Source organism: Doryrhamphus excisus, chromosome 22 (genome assembly GCF_030265055.1).
Source record: "Doryrhamphus excisus isolate RoL2022-K1 chromosome 22, RoL_Dexc_1.0, whole genome shotgun sequence".
Classification (NCBI taxonomy): Eukaryota; Metazoa; Chordata; class Actinopteri; order Syngnathiformes; family Syngnathidae; genus Doryrhamphus; species Doryrhamphus excisus.
In genome coordinates, this window is record NC_080487.1 from 13,496,258 (window position 1) to 13,512,373 (window position 16,116).

The following is a 16,116-nucleotide window of genomic DNA, read 5'->3' on the forward strand; positions in this document are numbered from 1 at the left end:
TCCTCCGTTATTAAAAATACAAAATAAAAGTTGAGCACTGCGGACCCGGATTTTGGCTGGCAGGTGTGCTGCGTGCTGTCCCACCCCCCCAAAACGACCCCCCCAAAAAACGTTGGGTTCTTCCCGCTGTCAGCGCTTTCCGGCTCGAGTCAGTAGTCAGTATAGCTCCACAGAATCCGTATTGGGGGGGGGGGAGAGATGTGATGGCAGTGTTGGTCTGACTGCTGTGCTGCTGTACTGCGTGGATGTGTTCGTGGGGAGGTTTTGGACCGAGAATGAAGCCACTGCTGGTGTGAGTGGCTGTAAAAGCTGAAGGCATCACCCCCCCACACACACCCCATCCTCTTCTTCGCTGCACCCCCCCCCACACCTCACCCCACTTCATTCCCTCTCTCTTTTCCCCCGTGGTTGACTTGTCAGACAAAGGCAATAAATACACGTGCCAATGCAAAAACAAAACAAAAAGTCCACCTTATAGGCAGGGAAGGGCCGCAAATATACTATTAAATTATATTAAATATTATATATTATATTAAATATATATATATATTTATATTTATATATATTTTTAATGAACATATACATAGTCTTGTATCCAAAAGTGTCTAAATATTGATATTTAAAGTGATATTTCTATTGATGGGAGTGTGTGATGGGTGGTTGCAGTGGTCCAAATTGTGTGGGGGGGCTGGGGGGGGGGCACCAATGAAGGTGAAGAGATGGTGATGATATAATAATGATAATCACAGTCATGATGGTGCTGGTGGTGATGTACAAGGAAGTAATACCACATTGCTTCTGCAGATGGCGCTGTTTGGGTTCATATCATGAACATATGACTTGCAGACCCCCCCACTCCCCCACCCCAAAAAGTCAAACTTGGATGGCTAAGATTATTTCCCCACTTTGTTTTTAATTCTATATATTATTATTATTATTTGCCATATATTTTTTTATTTTTAAGTGCATTTTTATTTATGTATCTTGCTTAAATACTGCAGATGTACGCTAATAATTTTTTTATATATTATATTATTTATACGTATTGCATTTTCTTTTTTTTATGTGCCATTTAATATGAGCAATGTGCAAGAAAAAAGTGACCAGTATTGCTTTAATTATTGTGTTAAAATGCAAGTTTTGTTATAATTTTTTTGGCAATTTTTTGCCAGTATAATTAGTGCCTGCTGGTCAGGTTGGGGGGTATTTTTTTTTTTTTTTTTTAGTGTGTTACTGTTTTTGGAGGGGCTTCTGGTACAATATGTTGCACTATAGGCTGTAATTTCACACTCGGTTGCACATTTCCCTTAAAGCAACATGCTTTTTATTCTATACCCCCCCCCCCTCTCCTCTTATTTGTACACCCCAAAATGTGACCCCCTATTTGAAAAAAAAAAGAATAAAAGGTATTTTTTCGTTCACATTTTTCCGTGTATATCGCTTTAAATTCTATTATTACTTCGCACGTGCAGGTCAAAATGTTGGCAAAATGTTTCAAGGCCCCGGATGCTCCCATTTTACTTGCTCTGACAGGGAGCCATTTATCTTTAGCCACGCCCCCATAACGTGTTCAGACGTGGGAGGGGTGTGTGTGTGTGGGGGGGGGGTCCACCTTCATCATCATCATCATCATCATCATCATCATCATATCTCACCTGCACCACCATCACCGATGCTGTCGTGAACGTGCAATAATTCCAACCTCGAGACCACGCCCCGTTTCCCCTCCGTAGGTGGTGACGTCACTGACATATCAGAGGAGCTTTTTAACGGTTTATTGTGTTCATATTTAACTACATAGGCTATTTAGCATAGCATATAATATAAAAAAACAACAAAAGTAAATAATTACTCTTTTTGTTTACTGTTTTTTTTATTTTCTAAGAAAAAAAAACAGCTAATTAAATGACCTTTATTTATATATTTTCTATCTCCTATATAACACAAGGTTTAATTTTAGTGTTTTTTTTAAATAACAAAAATAATGTTCAAGACATAACTCATAATAACTTGTAAAATTAGTTCTTTAATTTTAGATTTTTTTTGTACTCTTAAATTACATAAGCTTAATTGGACAACATTCCATGATATTTTCTTGGGCCTTTAAAAGACACTAAACAGCCTTGAATGGTTGGCTCTCAATTGCATCTAATAAGACCACCATATTTTTAAATTAACATCACATATGTAATAATTCAACAACATATGTTTGCAGTATTTATGCAGAATTTTTAGGATCTCATTGCATATTGTGCAAGTGTACCCCATGCTGTGGATTAATACACACTACACTACTATTAAATGAATGTATTCCAAATCTACTTTGATGAGGAGCCACTTTGTTAAATTACTTTTTGCACCCTGAGCACAAAAACAGTCAGACTCTGAGCTTGGTATGCCCCGGGTATATGGAACAAATCATTAAGAGAAATTAACATCTCATTTGCATTTAAACATGAATGAAGAATCACAATATGATATGAATGTATTTTCTGAAAAAAAAAAAAAAAAAAGAAACACAAACCATGAAATCTCACCATCCCATCAAGGACCTTAGAGGTTTAAAAATACACGCATACTTCTTAATTCAATTCATTATGCAGATTGGAGCCTAATTGTTAAACGTGCCCTGCAGTGCTGGCTTAAAAATAGGACCATTTCCTGTCAAAAAGTCTTCTCCGCAAAGAGTATGACTTTATCTTTCTGCAGGGAACGTAAGGTGAAGCTCACATCTTTACACGTGGATAGGCTCAACCCTCGCCCCGTTGCCTCCTTCACTGGTACAACTTATTCTACCAGGACACTTTCTCTTATTTTATTCCCCAAAAATGCTGCGTATATAGACAGCATGGAAGGAGGACGCCCCCCCCCCCCCCCCCCCTGTGTGTGTGTGCTTCTGTGGGACAATGGCGTCCCGCTGTGTGTTTTGTGTGTGGATGAGCCCGAGGCGGCTCGGGAGGTGTCCCGAGCAGACAGCCAACAGCTTCCAGTCGCATGTCAGCAATATGGGAACCAGAGCTTGAATCCATGTGGGCGCATAATGGAGGACTCGCCTCCTGCAGGGGGGGTGGAGGTCATATTAGAGGGGGCCTTTAAACCCCCGGTATCTTCCTGCTAGGGACCAAAACTCATATACTGATATATTTAGGTTGAACATCAATATACTACATATGTACAGTATATTCTGACGTTTTGTTACAAAGTATGTTTAAATAAAGTCAAAACCAAATATGCCTGGAAAGTTGTTTTATTAAAATAAAAATAATATATTACCTTAAATATTTTAATTTATTATTTTTATTAATTTAATTTAATTTAATTTAATTTAAATTTAAATGCCCGAGAGTCGAAAATTTAAATTAAATTAAATTAAATTAAATTAAATTAAAATTAATAAAAATAATAAATTAAAATATTTAAGGTAATATTTAAATTAAATTAAATTAAATTAAATTAAATTAAATTAAATTAAATTAAATTCAAATTCAAATTCAAATTTAATTTTAATTTTTAATTATTATTTTTATTTACAACAAACTGTTTGAACGCACTTAAAACTGCACTTAAAAATATCTATGGATTTCACTTTTACACTTTAACTGTATTACAGGTATTGTGCTGGAAGATACAGCCACCGCAATGAGAGTGGACATTGTTGTCGTTTTTTTATGCTGCCGTTGTCGACTTAAGTTGAAGTTGTATGGCATCCCCATCAGCATGTGTAGTTTATTAACGAGTCAGATTTTTGGTGATAAGGAAGACATTTTTGTTTAATTGCTGGGGCAATTAAAGTAAACAATATGTGACGAACACACTTGCGGTGCTGCCACTCTTGTCAGAAGACAATGATGTGTGTGTGATGAACTTACTAATCAGCAGTAGAACATAGGTGAGTTTCAGGAAAATATCAGTTTCCGACTAAAAAGTATTATTACTATTATGTCTAATAATACAATAAACATTTTCACATCAAAATAACAATTTAGGGCTGCACGGTGGATGAGTGGTTAGCACGCAGGCCTCACAGCTAGGAGACCTGAGTTCAATTCCACTATCGGGCATCTCTGTGTGGAGTTTGCATGTTCTCCCCGTGCATAACAATTGAATAACAATTTACAATTTCTTCCTGTTGTGTGTTTCTCTCATTTCTGCCCCCTAGTGGTCATTTTCATGATATTAAAATGACTCTCAAGATTAATCCATTGGCGAGGAGTTGCATCAGCCCGTTCTTTAGTTTATAACTATTGTATAAATACATTGTTGGGATCAAACTTCGGGTTTTTAATACCATATAAGTACGTCTTAGGCCTTTCTTTGTAGTTTCTGATTGGATTGCATCGCTATTAGAGAAATAGTCCATGGTCACATGATTGGACAAGATGGCAACAATCTGGTTAAAGCGAGCGAGGGCATGCTGCACACCAATGAGGAAGATGAAGGTCTAATGCCGGAAGTGAAAGTTATGTGCGTGTACAGGTCTGAGAACAATGCATTGCGTGTCTCCCAGTATTTTTTTCAGTCGTATGTATGTGTTGTGCAACTCTGATTGTGCTAAGTGTGTATTGGGAAGGCCTCTATGATAAGCAATTGGATTGACAATGCGCTGAGCTATAATATCAAGCATTATTCATCTTTCTGTATGTATTTGGGGAGTGGACAACATCTATGGCTTCACTGATTGGCTAAGAGAAATCACATGGTTTCACTGTGTCAATGAAAAGGCACACTATTATCTTTTTGATAATGATATAACGATACAGTATACGGCTGCTCTACGCCATATCGTCACCTTCAGTGTCGTAACAACAAAATGGTGACCTTGACGCAAGCCCCATTGAGAGTGAGGGGGGGTCCCCCCTCCCTCCTCCTCCTCCTCCTCCTCCTCCAAAGGGACGTTAGGATTGTTTAGTGCTCATAAAGAAGTCGGTAGTTTGGCTTGTAATGGCGCCCCCCCCTTATGTTTGTGTGCATCCGAGACGCTTGTCCTCAGGCGGCGAGGACATTTCATCGTCCGCCGGCCTCTGTGAGCGCGTGCACGGCGACACTTTTAACGTTACGTCCTGGGCTCATCATGTGAGGGTGAACTTTAAAATAACGGAAGCGCTGTGATGTTATTGCTATAGTGCTATAGCTATAGTGTATTCCATGTTGGTGTTGTTGTTGTCATCCACTGCTTTATTGTCATTGCTTACTTCTGCACTCAAAAGGCCCGCGCCATAAAAGTATCATCGAGATTTTTTATGGGGTCAAAAAGAATGACTTTCATTTTTTTTTTTTTTTTTTGCTTTCAGCCAAGTGCATTATTATTATTTTTTTGTCAAAACCTCAAAAGGTTACACTTTTCTCTTGCTTTTATTAAGCAAAAGTCTGATTTTTCCAACAAAACCTAAAACATAATCTTTAATGTTTTATTTATTAAGATTCCCTTAAGCAGCTACAATTGCAATTGTCATTATCATTTCTGGGGTATATATATATATATCTGCATAATTATTATACAATCCCAACTTTATTTATAAAGCCATTTAACAATAACCACCGTTAAAAATACAAGCAAAGCATAGGAAAAATATAAAAACATACATTAAATACAACTACAAAACGGAAGTAAAATCACACAGCGTAAATGTGAAAATTTATATTATCAATAATTCAAATTAAAATGTGATTTCAATGTCATTTTAATTATTTTTTTTAATATTCCTATCCCTTAAATTGCATTTACACAACAAAAACAACCATTCAAAAAAAGAAATGAGCAGCATCAAATAACGTTAGCTTATTTGATCATATACATTTCATAATATGGCGTACATAAAATGACGCTATAGCGCCATACCTTTACCTTTGACCCCTTTTGACTCTTTTTTTTTTCTAAATTGTGCACCTGATGGTTTTGACTTTGTCTATTTTCTGTTTAGTTGACACAAATTGACAGCATTATTATTATCATCATCACCTCATATCCACGTTTTATTTCACATTTTTGAAGTGAATTAGCATGTTTGACGCTCTCGCTTTGCAATATAATTAATATGATATAATATTAACGATTAAATAAGTTTTATTTTTGAGTAATTACTGTTGTAAGTTAATTTTTTTGTCCATGTGGCAAACAGCGAAAACCGCTGGCTTATATTCTATAGTGCCAGGGATGTGCAAACTGCGCCCCGCGGGCCTGATGTGGCCCGCAAGGCATGCTGAGTAGCTTTTTGTTGCAGCTGAACTTCCCAGCATGCCTTGCGGGCATTGGCGAAATAAGATTTTCAAGTTAGGTGTTATGTTTAGCGCTTATGTTTAGCGCTAACTTGCTTTTGTTTTGTATATCATTCAGCTTGATGCCGCAAAATATATAAATGGCGCCTCCGCACATTTTTTTTAACCCAAGTTTGCCCACCCTTGGTTTATTTTTCTGGTCATGACGCATTTATTGCTTGGCTGAATTTTTGGGGTGAAAATAATTTGATTTATCCTTGCATGTTTCTTGGGCATATTGGGGCAAAGGCTGGTTTGCCCCACATAGCAGAAAAACGGTCAAGAGAGATGACAATTAATGGGTTTGAATTGCTACTCTCCAAGAAAATAATAATAATAATAATAATATGACCATATTTTCAACTCAAGTGCCTTCTGCTGGATGTGAATTGTATTGCTTTTGCACGAGCGCAGCCTCGTTGTTTTCTCTCTACTGCTCGATTTCCCATTAAAAATCTGCTTTGCGCCTCTGCATTGTTTACGACTGCAACCTTGCCAGCTTTTCATATTTAACGACGAACAAAGGTTTAATTACCAAATGATGACAGTGTCATATGGTGCCATGATGGCATGCGCGGAGGCTAATGATGGCAAGGAGGGAAGCAGGCGCGATGCTGAGTGGCGGTGGGATGCGTGGAGCTAAAAAAAAACAAAAAAAAAGAGTAAAAGACAATAAAATGTGGCATTTGTAATGCTCAGTGGCGTCTCATGGATTCATCATTAACAAGTGTTGTCTGCCAGATGGAAGAGAAAAACATATTTACATCTGTATATTAAATGCAAAAACACGAGATACTTTTTTTCTGCTGTATTTTTGGTCTCCATGACACTTTGGAGCTGCTGGCACATCACAGATGATTTGATCTCCATGCTCCGGAGGGGCTGCAGAGATGTACGAGTTTAACCAGGCATGAGGCACATCTCACATCAGCTCTTTTGTCATTACAATTTAGCCCTTTTTTTTTTTTTTTTTTTTTTTACGACTCGGCTGTATGACGTGGTTCCGCTAAAGGAGTCGACTTAGCTGATGCTGGCCCATTGCACCCAATGGCTGTCGTAAATAAACACAACGGCTAGCTTGATGTTTTCAGCACTTCGACTTAACAAGACCTGCTTGTTGGCAGTTAGCGCGGCTCCAGGGTAAACTAATATATCGCCGCCATCTACAGTACAATACAGTAGTACTATATATACTATAGTAATCCCTCGTACTTGGAATACTTTGTATTTTCATACTTTCATCAATCATGCTGTTTCGTGGTGTAATATTTGAGCAATTATCACTTATTTTTGGCATCAGTAATATTATATTGATAATACATGACATTAGATTACATTACATGAAATTGTTCTCCTCCCATTCCATGTGGAAGTGGTACATTTTTTGATTCCTACTTTCTCCATCTTCCCCACTCTTGTTTGAAACGCTTCTGAAAAGATTGGAATAACTAAATTGGAGAGACTAACTAGTTAGCTCGGTAGCTTGCTATGCTAACGGTGGCTATCTCTTGTATGTCCCCATGGCTGGCACATTACAGTTGAGCAATGTGTTGTAAACCAACAACAATTGGAGTGGTGACTATTAGGGTGTTATTTTATGTCTTTAATAATGGTAAAAAAAATTACATCATAATGCTGTAACTATGAAAATATTATATTCATTAATATTGAAACCCACTGAGCAGAAAATCACTTATCGCAGTCGGGTGTCGAACCTTTGCCAAGACTTTGTAATGGCGTACTAGGTGTCAGTAATGTTACATTGATGAGACAATAGCCACTGCAGGAAGTAGTGCGCATAACAGGAAGTAAAAAAAAAACATGAAAAATAATTTTCCCAATGTTAACGCATGAGTCTATATTATTCTCAATCTTATTTATGTCTTATTTTCTGTTATTATGCTACTATATTAGGTAATAAAATGATGATAAAGGTGATTATAGGGGTGCTATAGAGCTCTCATAATGTTAAAAAGTGTATTTGGAAGGCCGTAAACAAGTTTCTATGCTCTAAATACAAACATATTCCGTTTATAAATAAAGTTATTATACAGAAGTTATAACAATTACAATTTAAGAGACGGAATTGAGCCTTTTGGAAAGGCGCTGTTGCATAAGTACTTTTATTTAGCAGTTAGCTAGCATGTAGCTAGTTTGCACGTCAGTTGGTTTGCAAAATTCAGCGAACGTTGGACCGGATTGATCAGGAATTCATAAGTTTCATACAATATTTTGATTTTTATTTGTTTGTTTTGTTTGTGGAGGGGTTCCGCATGTGCCTGGTAAAGGCACCCAAACGTTTGGTCAGGATCCAAATAACGATTTTTTTCCAGAAATTTTTCCGTGAATACACTTCATGTTGCCGACCCTCGGCGTCCACCCCCTTGGCTCCTCCCACTAAATATCAAAACGCAAGCAGTCATTTGCGTAGATCGACAATCTGTGCCAGTTGCCGGGCCTCGTGACCGTATGGCTCCCTCCCCAGGATGGAGAACATCTGTCACGGCGGATGCCATCCTCCTCGGCGGTCACGGCGTCAGGCGAAGGTGTGCGCCTGCGAGCAGGGCGACATGGCACACATGGGTACCTCCAACAACAGCGCTCATTAACAGGCAAATGGAGCAGCCAGGAATCTGCCCCATGCCAGATCCTGGTCCGGGCAGCCAGAATATCCATGCCCCCCCATTTTCTCCCCCAAAAAAGAAAAAAATGAACACCCCTAGTCATGTTCCAGCCTAAACATTATTCTTCATGATTCAGATCAGCCATGCTTGGAGCAGAGCAGCCAGCCTTGGACATAGTACTGCTCAGCCTTTTGTGACCTTGGTTAAGGCCGATGGAGAATTCATTCCAGAATCATCATCTGTGAGTGCATGGCATGCAGAGCTGAGTGCTGCAGATAGTAGGAAATGGACATTTATGAACACGAGACAACTTCCTGTTTCAGGTATTTGTTTAAAAAAATGCTACTTTGTGTATCCTGACATATTTAATTAGTTAGCGTATATTATTTACAGAAAACAAAGTGCCCCGAGAGGTCTGGCATTAATTAATTTGTGTGTTGATGATGATGACTGCTGCTCGGCTAGTTGCACAGCGAGCAAGGCGACGTCTCGTCTGGGTTTCAGTCAACAACTCCGAGGTGTGTACCGAGTCGAATCCCATGCACGAGTGACGCTGTTAAACATGATTGCTGATTCATTCCTTCATTTTCTATTCCGCTTATCCTCATTAAGGTGGTGGGGGGGTAGGCTTCAGCCCAATCCCAATCCCAGGGCACATATAGACAAACAACCATTCACACTCACATTCATTCATTCATTCATTCATTCATTCAAGGTGCTTTACAGAAAAGAATGCTAAAATCACTTGTAAAAAAATCATCCCGTAAAAAAACAAACAAATATTATTATTAATAATAATAATAAATAAATAAAAATAAATAAAAATAAATAAAAATAAATAAAAATAAATAAAAATAAATAAAAATAAATAAAAATAAAATAAAAATAAAATAAAAATAAATAATGGCTGCACGGCGGTCGAGTGGTTAGCGCGCAGACCTCACAGCGAGGAGACCAGGGTTCAATTCAGTTTGCATGTTCTCCCTGTGCATGCGTGGTGCTGGGATAGGCTCCAGCACCCTTGCGACCCTGAGGAAAAGCGGTAGAAAATGAATGAATGATTGAAAAATAAATAAAAAATTTAAAAAATTTTAAAAAAATATATAAAAATATATAAAAATATATAAAAATAAATACAAATAAATACAAATAAATACAAATAAATACAAATGAATTAAGAAAATAAAATTTTAATTAAAGAGATGATTGTTTGTCGTCAGCATTTTTCACCTGAGGACTGACACACTTGTCTTGTGCTGGAAGATACAGCCATCCCAATGGTTGCCGCCATTGTTGTTGACAGAACTAGCATAAGTACATGTATCAATGCAACAAGATTTTCACAATTTTTTTTTTTTACATATATTGCCATAAAACACAATAATATGTGTACCTTGAAAGATCAGTTAAAATATGTAGATGCTGAATCCATCGTAACTGGTTCAACGGTTTATGCTCAGAGACTAGATAGGACAGCTCTAGTCCTGTTGGGCTACGACTTCCGGTTCCGTAGATACGGCTGTTGTTCGGATGGGAAGTCCAGGGTCCGAATCAAAAGCTTGTGGACGCTTTTGGAGGGGTAGGACTTGGTTTTTCATGTCGATAGGACTTACTGTTTTTGAGTTATACGTAACCCTCTAACCCTAACCCTAACCCACTATGGGTCTACAACTGACCTGATGAAACCTGCTTGTATGAGAGTCTTGTAAGACGACCAGTCCAGTGATGGAGCCTTGAAGGTTCTAGAGCTATTCTATCCGGTCTTAAACTAGAGCTACCCTATGGAGTCTTTGAACGTCTCTCTGGGCCATCTAGGCTCCAGTGACTGTGAGACTAGAGCTGTCCCGTTAGGCTACGACTTCCGGTTCCGTAGATACGGCTGTTGTTCGGATGGGAAGTCGGGGGTCCGAATCAAAACCTTGTGGACGCTTTTGGAGCGGTAGGACTTGGTTTTTCGTGTGGATAGGACTTACTGTTCTTGAGTTATACCTAACCCTCTAACCCTAACCCACTATGGGTCTACAACTGACCTGATGAAACCTGCTTGTATGAGAGTCTTGTAAGACGACCAGTCCAGCGATGGAGCCTTGAAGGTTCTAGACCTATTCTAGCCGGTCTTAAACTAGAGCTACCCTATGGAGTCTTTGAACGTCTCTCTGGGCCATCTAGGCTCCAGTGACTGTGGGACTAGAGCTGTCCCGTTAGGCTACGACTTCCGGTTCCGTAGATACGGCTGTTTTTCAGAGGGGAAGTCAGGGGTCCAAATCAAAAGCACGTGGACGTTTTTGGAGGGGTAGGACTTGGTTTTTCGTGTCGATAGGACTTACTGTTCTTGAGTTATACCTAACCCTCTAACTCTAATCCACTATGGGTCTACAGCTGACCTGATGAAGCCTGCTTGTAAGACGACCCGTCCAGCTCTCGTCCCACAGCGATGGAGCCTTGAAGGTTCTAGACCTATTCTATCCGGTCTTAAACTAGAGCTACCCTATGGAGTCTTTGAACGTCTCTCTGGACCATCTAAGCGCCAGTGACTGTGGGACTAGACCTGTCATGAACTGATGAAGTTTCAGACAAAAAAACGGTCCTAAAAGTACGATGAATAAGGAGGTTGGAGGGTGTCGGTGGCAAGCATCTTTTTTGAAGAATCTCCTCAGTCACTTAGACAACGCCTCACATCCTTCACAAACAAATGGAGCCCCCCCCGCCCCCCCCCACATATCCACCCCCACTCCATCCATGCCTGCAAAGTGAAATTGATCACATTTTGAAAGCACAGAAAAGGGAGATTGTGAATATTTTAAGGGGTAAAAAAATGGCGTCCATATCCACTCATTGGTCCGTCTTTGTCACTGGGATGGAATTGAACAATTCCCTCTCACTTTTTATGGACTGCGGTGTCAGTAATGATGGAGAACCTTTCCATTCTATGCCACCATCAAATAGGTCAGGCTTGAATGTGCGTACGCTGCTCTCCACGCCATGAAACAGAAGCAGGAAATCCAACGTTGTGTTGATAAAACATGATGCCGCATAATCAGTGGGGATTTTACCGTAATGGTTTGATCCCACGCAATCAGTGTGATGGAGACATCTCAGGTTTAGCTTTAAAAGCCGGTGAACCCAGTAAGTGTACGGGTCGGAGGCGGAGGCGGAGGCGGATCGCCACCTCGCGCCTTTTCACTGACCCATGTCGGACGCTTGGACGCGTGGGTCGGTGCGCCCGCAGAACCCTGTGACGAGCGAGGACGCGGCCCAAACTAGTGTTGGTGGCGGCTGTGGAAAATGTGGTTATGATGGCGTGATTAGTGTGACAAAGTGGGCGCCGGGTAATTTGATTAGCGCTGAGTCGCAGATGCGGCTTCACCGGAGCAGCAGTCGCAAAACTTTTAGCATGTTTGGACTTTCAACTTGATGTTGTGATGTCATGTAGTAAGGAAAGATGGAAGACAACTGGGTCTCAAGGACCCCCCCCCCCAAAAAGGACCGGCAATTGTACAACATGAATATTGCAAAATTAGAAGAGTAAAGTTCCAACAATAAGAGATAATGAGGATAAGCGACAAAAAATGAATGAATGAATGAATGTACAACATTAATATTGCAAAATTAGAAGAGTAAAGTTCCAATAGTAAGAGATAATGAGGATAAGCGATAGAAAATGAATGAATGAATGAATGTACAACATTAATATTGCAAAATTAGAAGAGTAAAGTTCCAATAAGAAGAGATAATGAGGATAACTGGTAGAAAATGAATGAATGAATGAATGTACAACATTAATATTGCAAAATTAGAAGAGTAAAGTTCCAATAATAAGAGATAATGAGGATAAGCGGTAGAAAATGAATGAATGAATGAATGAATGTAAAACATTAATATTGCACAATTAGAAGAGTAAAGTTCCAACAATAAGAGATAATGAGGATAAGCGATAGAAAATGAATGAATGAATGTACAACATTAATATTGCTAAATTGGAAGAGTAAAGTTCCAACAATAAGAGATAATGAGGATAAGCGGTAGAAAATGAATGAATGAATGAATGAATGTACAACATCAATATTGCAAAATTAGAAGAGTAAAGTTCCAACAATAAGAGATAATGAGGATAAGCGATAGAAAATTAATGAATGAATGAATGAATGTACAACATTAATATTGCAAAATTAGAAGAGTAAAGTTCCAACAATAAGAGATAATGAGGATAAGCGGTAGAAAATGAATGAATGTACAACATTAATATTGCAAAATTAGAAGAGTAAAGTTCCAATAATAAGAGATAATGAGGATAACTGGTAGAAAATGAATGAATGAATAAATGAATGAATGTACAACATTAATATTGCCAAATTAGAAGAGTAATGTTCCAATAATAAGAGATAATGAGGATAAGCATATAATTTTTTTCATATAATTATTCATTCATTCATTCATTTTCTACCGATTCTGGACTTTAATCCGAAATTTGTCAGAATTTTTTTTGTAAAAAAAAAATTTGATAAAAAATTTTAAAAAATCAATAAAAATATCAAATTATTTAGGGGGGCTTAAAAACATTTTAGGGGGCCTTCAGCTTTGCGGGGGTGCACCCTGGACTTTTATATAAAATTTGTCCGAATTTTTTTTGTAAAAAAAAAAAAAAAATCAATAAAAAATTTCAATAAATCAATAAAAAATATCAAATTATTTAGGGGGGGGCTTAAGAACATTTTAGGGGGGCTTCAGCCTATTTAAAGTGTTAAATAGGCCTAATGACGCCACTGGGAAATCGGCCATTGTTTTAAAAATGTAACGTTTCAAAGTACAGCTAAAAAGTTGGTGTAGCAATTATTCATTCATTCATTTTCTACTGCTTATCCTCATTGCTGGAGCCTATCCCAGCTGTCTGGGTACACCCCGGACTGGGTGGAATAAATTCAAACGTGCCGTTTTCACAGGAAGCACGAAATCCAAGAAATACATCTGGAATAGGTGCATATTCTGGAAGATCTAGAAAGCTCCCTGTGTTGGTTATTGTGTGTCGCTGCTCTACAGGAGTCCACATTTCAATACAAAGCGCCGAATAAGCATGATAGATCCCCCTTTTAAAACGAGATGACTTTGTCCATAAAATGCTAATGAGCAGAAGGCTCTGACCTCGGAGGGCGTCGGCCCCGCCGTCGGCCCGCCGTCGCCACTTAATGGCGCTGGCGCTAAATACGGCTTCGATGTTGTCGCTCCTTTTGTCTTCATTCATATCACAATGAAGTTCTCAGAGGCCCTCACTGATCAATCACGGCGGGGCTCCAGCTGTTCGCCGCTCTTTGGCCCAACTTCAACAGCCGGCCTTACAAATTGGCCCTGAATGGCGTCAAGCAAGAAGCCTTTTGTCGTCGTCGTTACCCCCCCCCCCAATCCCCCAACCCCTCACAAACCCGCCCGCCACAGACGCATGCCTCCTCGCTGCCGTCTGCTCTGCCTTCTCGCTATCAGATGGCCTGCTTTGCATTCTGGCACGGCTCGCCGGGATGCGCTTTATCTCGCCGCTGGAAGCTTCCACCCGCACGCGTCCAGCAGCGGCGTCATCATGGCCGCCGTCATCATGGCCGCCGTCCAAACTGCACTTTGCTGTCAAATGGGATTATTATGCTAAGCCCGTGCATTTCTTCGTTAGGCCGCTGCCTTTTTGAAACGACTGTGATGATGATGATGATGATGATGATGTCTGTTGTTAAAGAGCAATGTGACGTTTCCTGTCTGCAATCAAACCCCCGCTGTGCGTAGTAGGACCATAAACATAAACAATAAGTCACTTATTAATAATCAATCTGGATTGAAGTATTTGGAAATGACAAGCATAAAAGTGGTTAATTTGAGGGGCTTGGACAGGAATTTTATCTTCACTCATCTTGTCTATTAATGACAAAAAAAATGAAAAAATGAAAAAAAAAATATTGTTAGAGGAATTAACAGAAGTGGATTAGAATTTATTTAGATTTCAACGAAAATTGTTGCTAAAATCGTACCATTTGCCCACACAAAGCACCCCCCCCCCCACCCACTCTCAGTGCATTTTTTTTTACGACTGCTAAATTACCCGCCATGGGGCCAAAAAAAAAAAAAGCCACGATTGCCAGCAGTTTATCATCTTCTTTCTCTTTGGGTTTTTCTCTATAATGTCCCTCTGATGCACTTTTTCCTGATCCTATCCATCCTGGTCACTCTCAATGAGAACCTCAGCATCCGCATCTCTGCTACCTCCGCTTCTGCTTCCTGTTTCTACACCAAACAACATGGCTGCTCTCACCACAGTTTTGTATACCTTTCATTTTAGCTGAAACTAAAAGTTGATAAAATTTTATTTATTTTTTTAATCATATTTTTGGGCGTCTGGATTTACATGAGTTCTTATGGAAAAATTTGACCTGGTTTTGGTAAGTTAAAAAAAACACTGAAGTAATTGATACACAATTTGCTGAAGATATTACATCACAGAATTATGAGTTATTGCAGTTTTATTGCACAGTTTTCTTTTCATAGGGCATCTTATGGAGTTATTTCAATGGAAGGTATGAATAGCTTGGGTGTAAATATAAAGGATGCCTTGGACGTCCTGAGCGTTTTTAGTCGTATCCATCAGCGTGAAAGCTTGACAGGCCCATAAAATCAAGAGCGGAGGTGAAGAAGATGCACCAGATGACCAGCAGTAATTGTCTCTTCCATACTCCATTTATCTGTTGCAGGCTGGCAGCAAGCATGCACTTTGTCTTCACGTGGGGGGGGGGGGGATCAGCATTTCAAGTGTTGCAATTCCACAGGGGCTAAAAAAAAAAAAAATAATAAAAAATATCAGTTTTTACATTTTGCTATCATTTCTCTCCTTGCCCATAAGGAATATGGATAACAAATGAAATATTCCATCCCCTCGTCTGATTTATTTCTTGTATTATCTGCAACTATCACACTGGCAATTTATAGGATGTGGGCCTGGGGGGTGGGGGTGAGGTGGGGGGGTTGCCTTTTTTCTTCGCTGAGGGCCTGACAGCCTATCATCTTTACACGGCATAAACAGGTTAGGATTGGGAGAACATCCTGATATTTTATTTTTTCTTTAAGGTTTGCACCTCATAGAATTCCTAAATAGGAATCTGAGGGGCGGGGGTTGGGGGGGCGGAGAGAACAACAATCCTTGAGGGGATGCCGCACAGCTCTTGTCCAAGAAATGATAAATTTGCACTCTGTCGGTTTTTGAAGG

At 39.3% G+C, this 16,116-nt stretch overlaps 1 protein-coding gene across 3 annotated transcripts in view; it reads left to right on the forward strand.

Moving 5' to 3' along the window:
* The window catches only part of fbxl15 (F-box and leucine-rich repeat protein 15), a 159,590-nt gene that overhangs the window by 62,597 nt on the left and 80,877 nt on the right, over positions 1–16,116 (forward strand). The window lies entirely within an intron of this gene.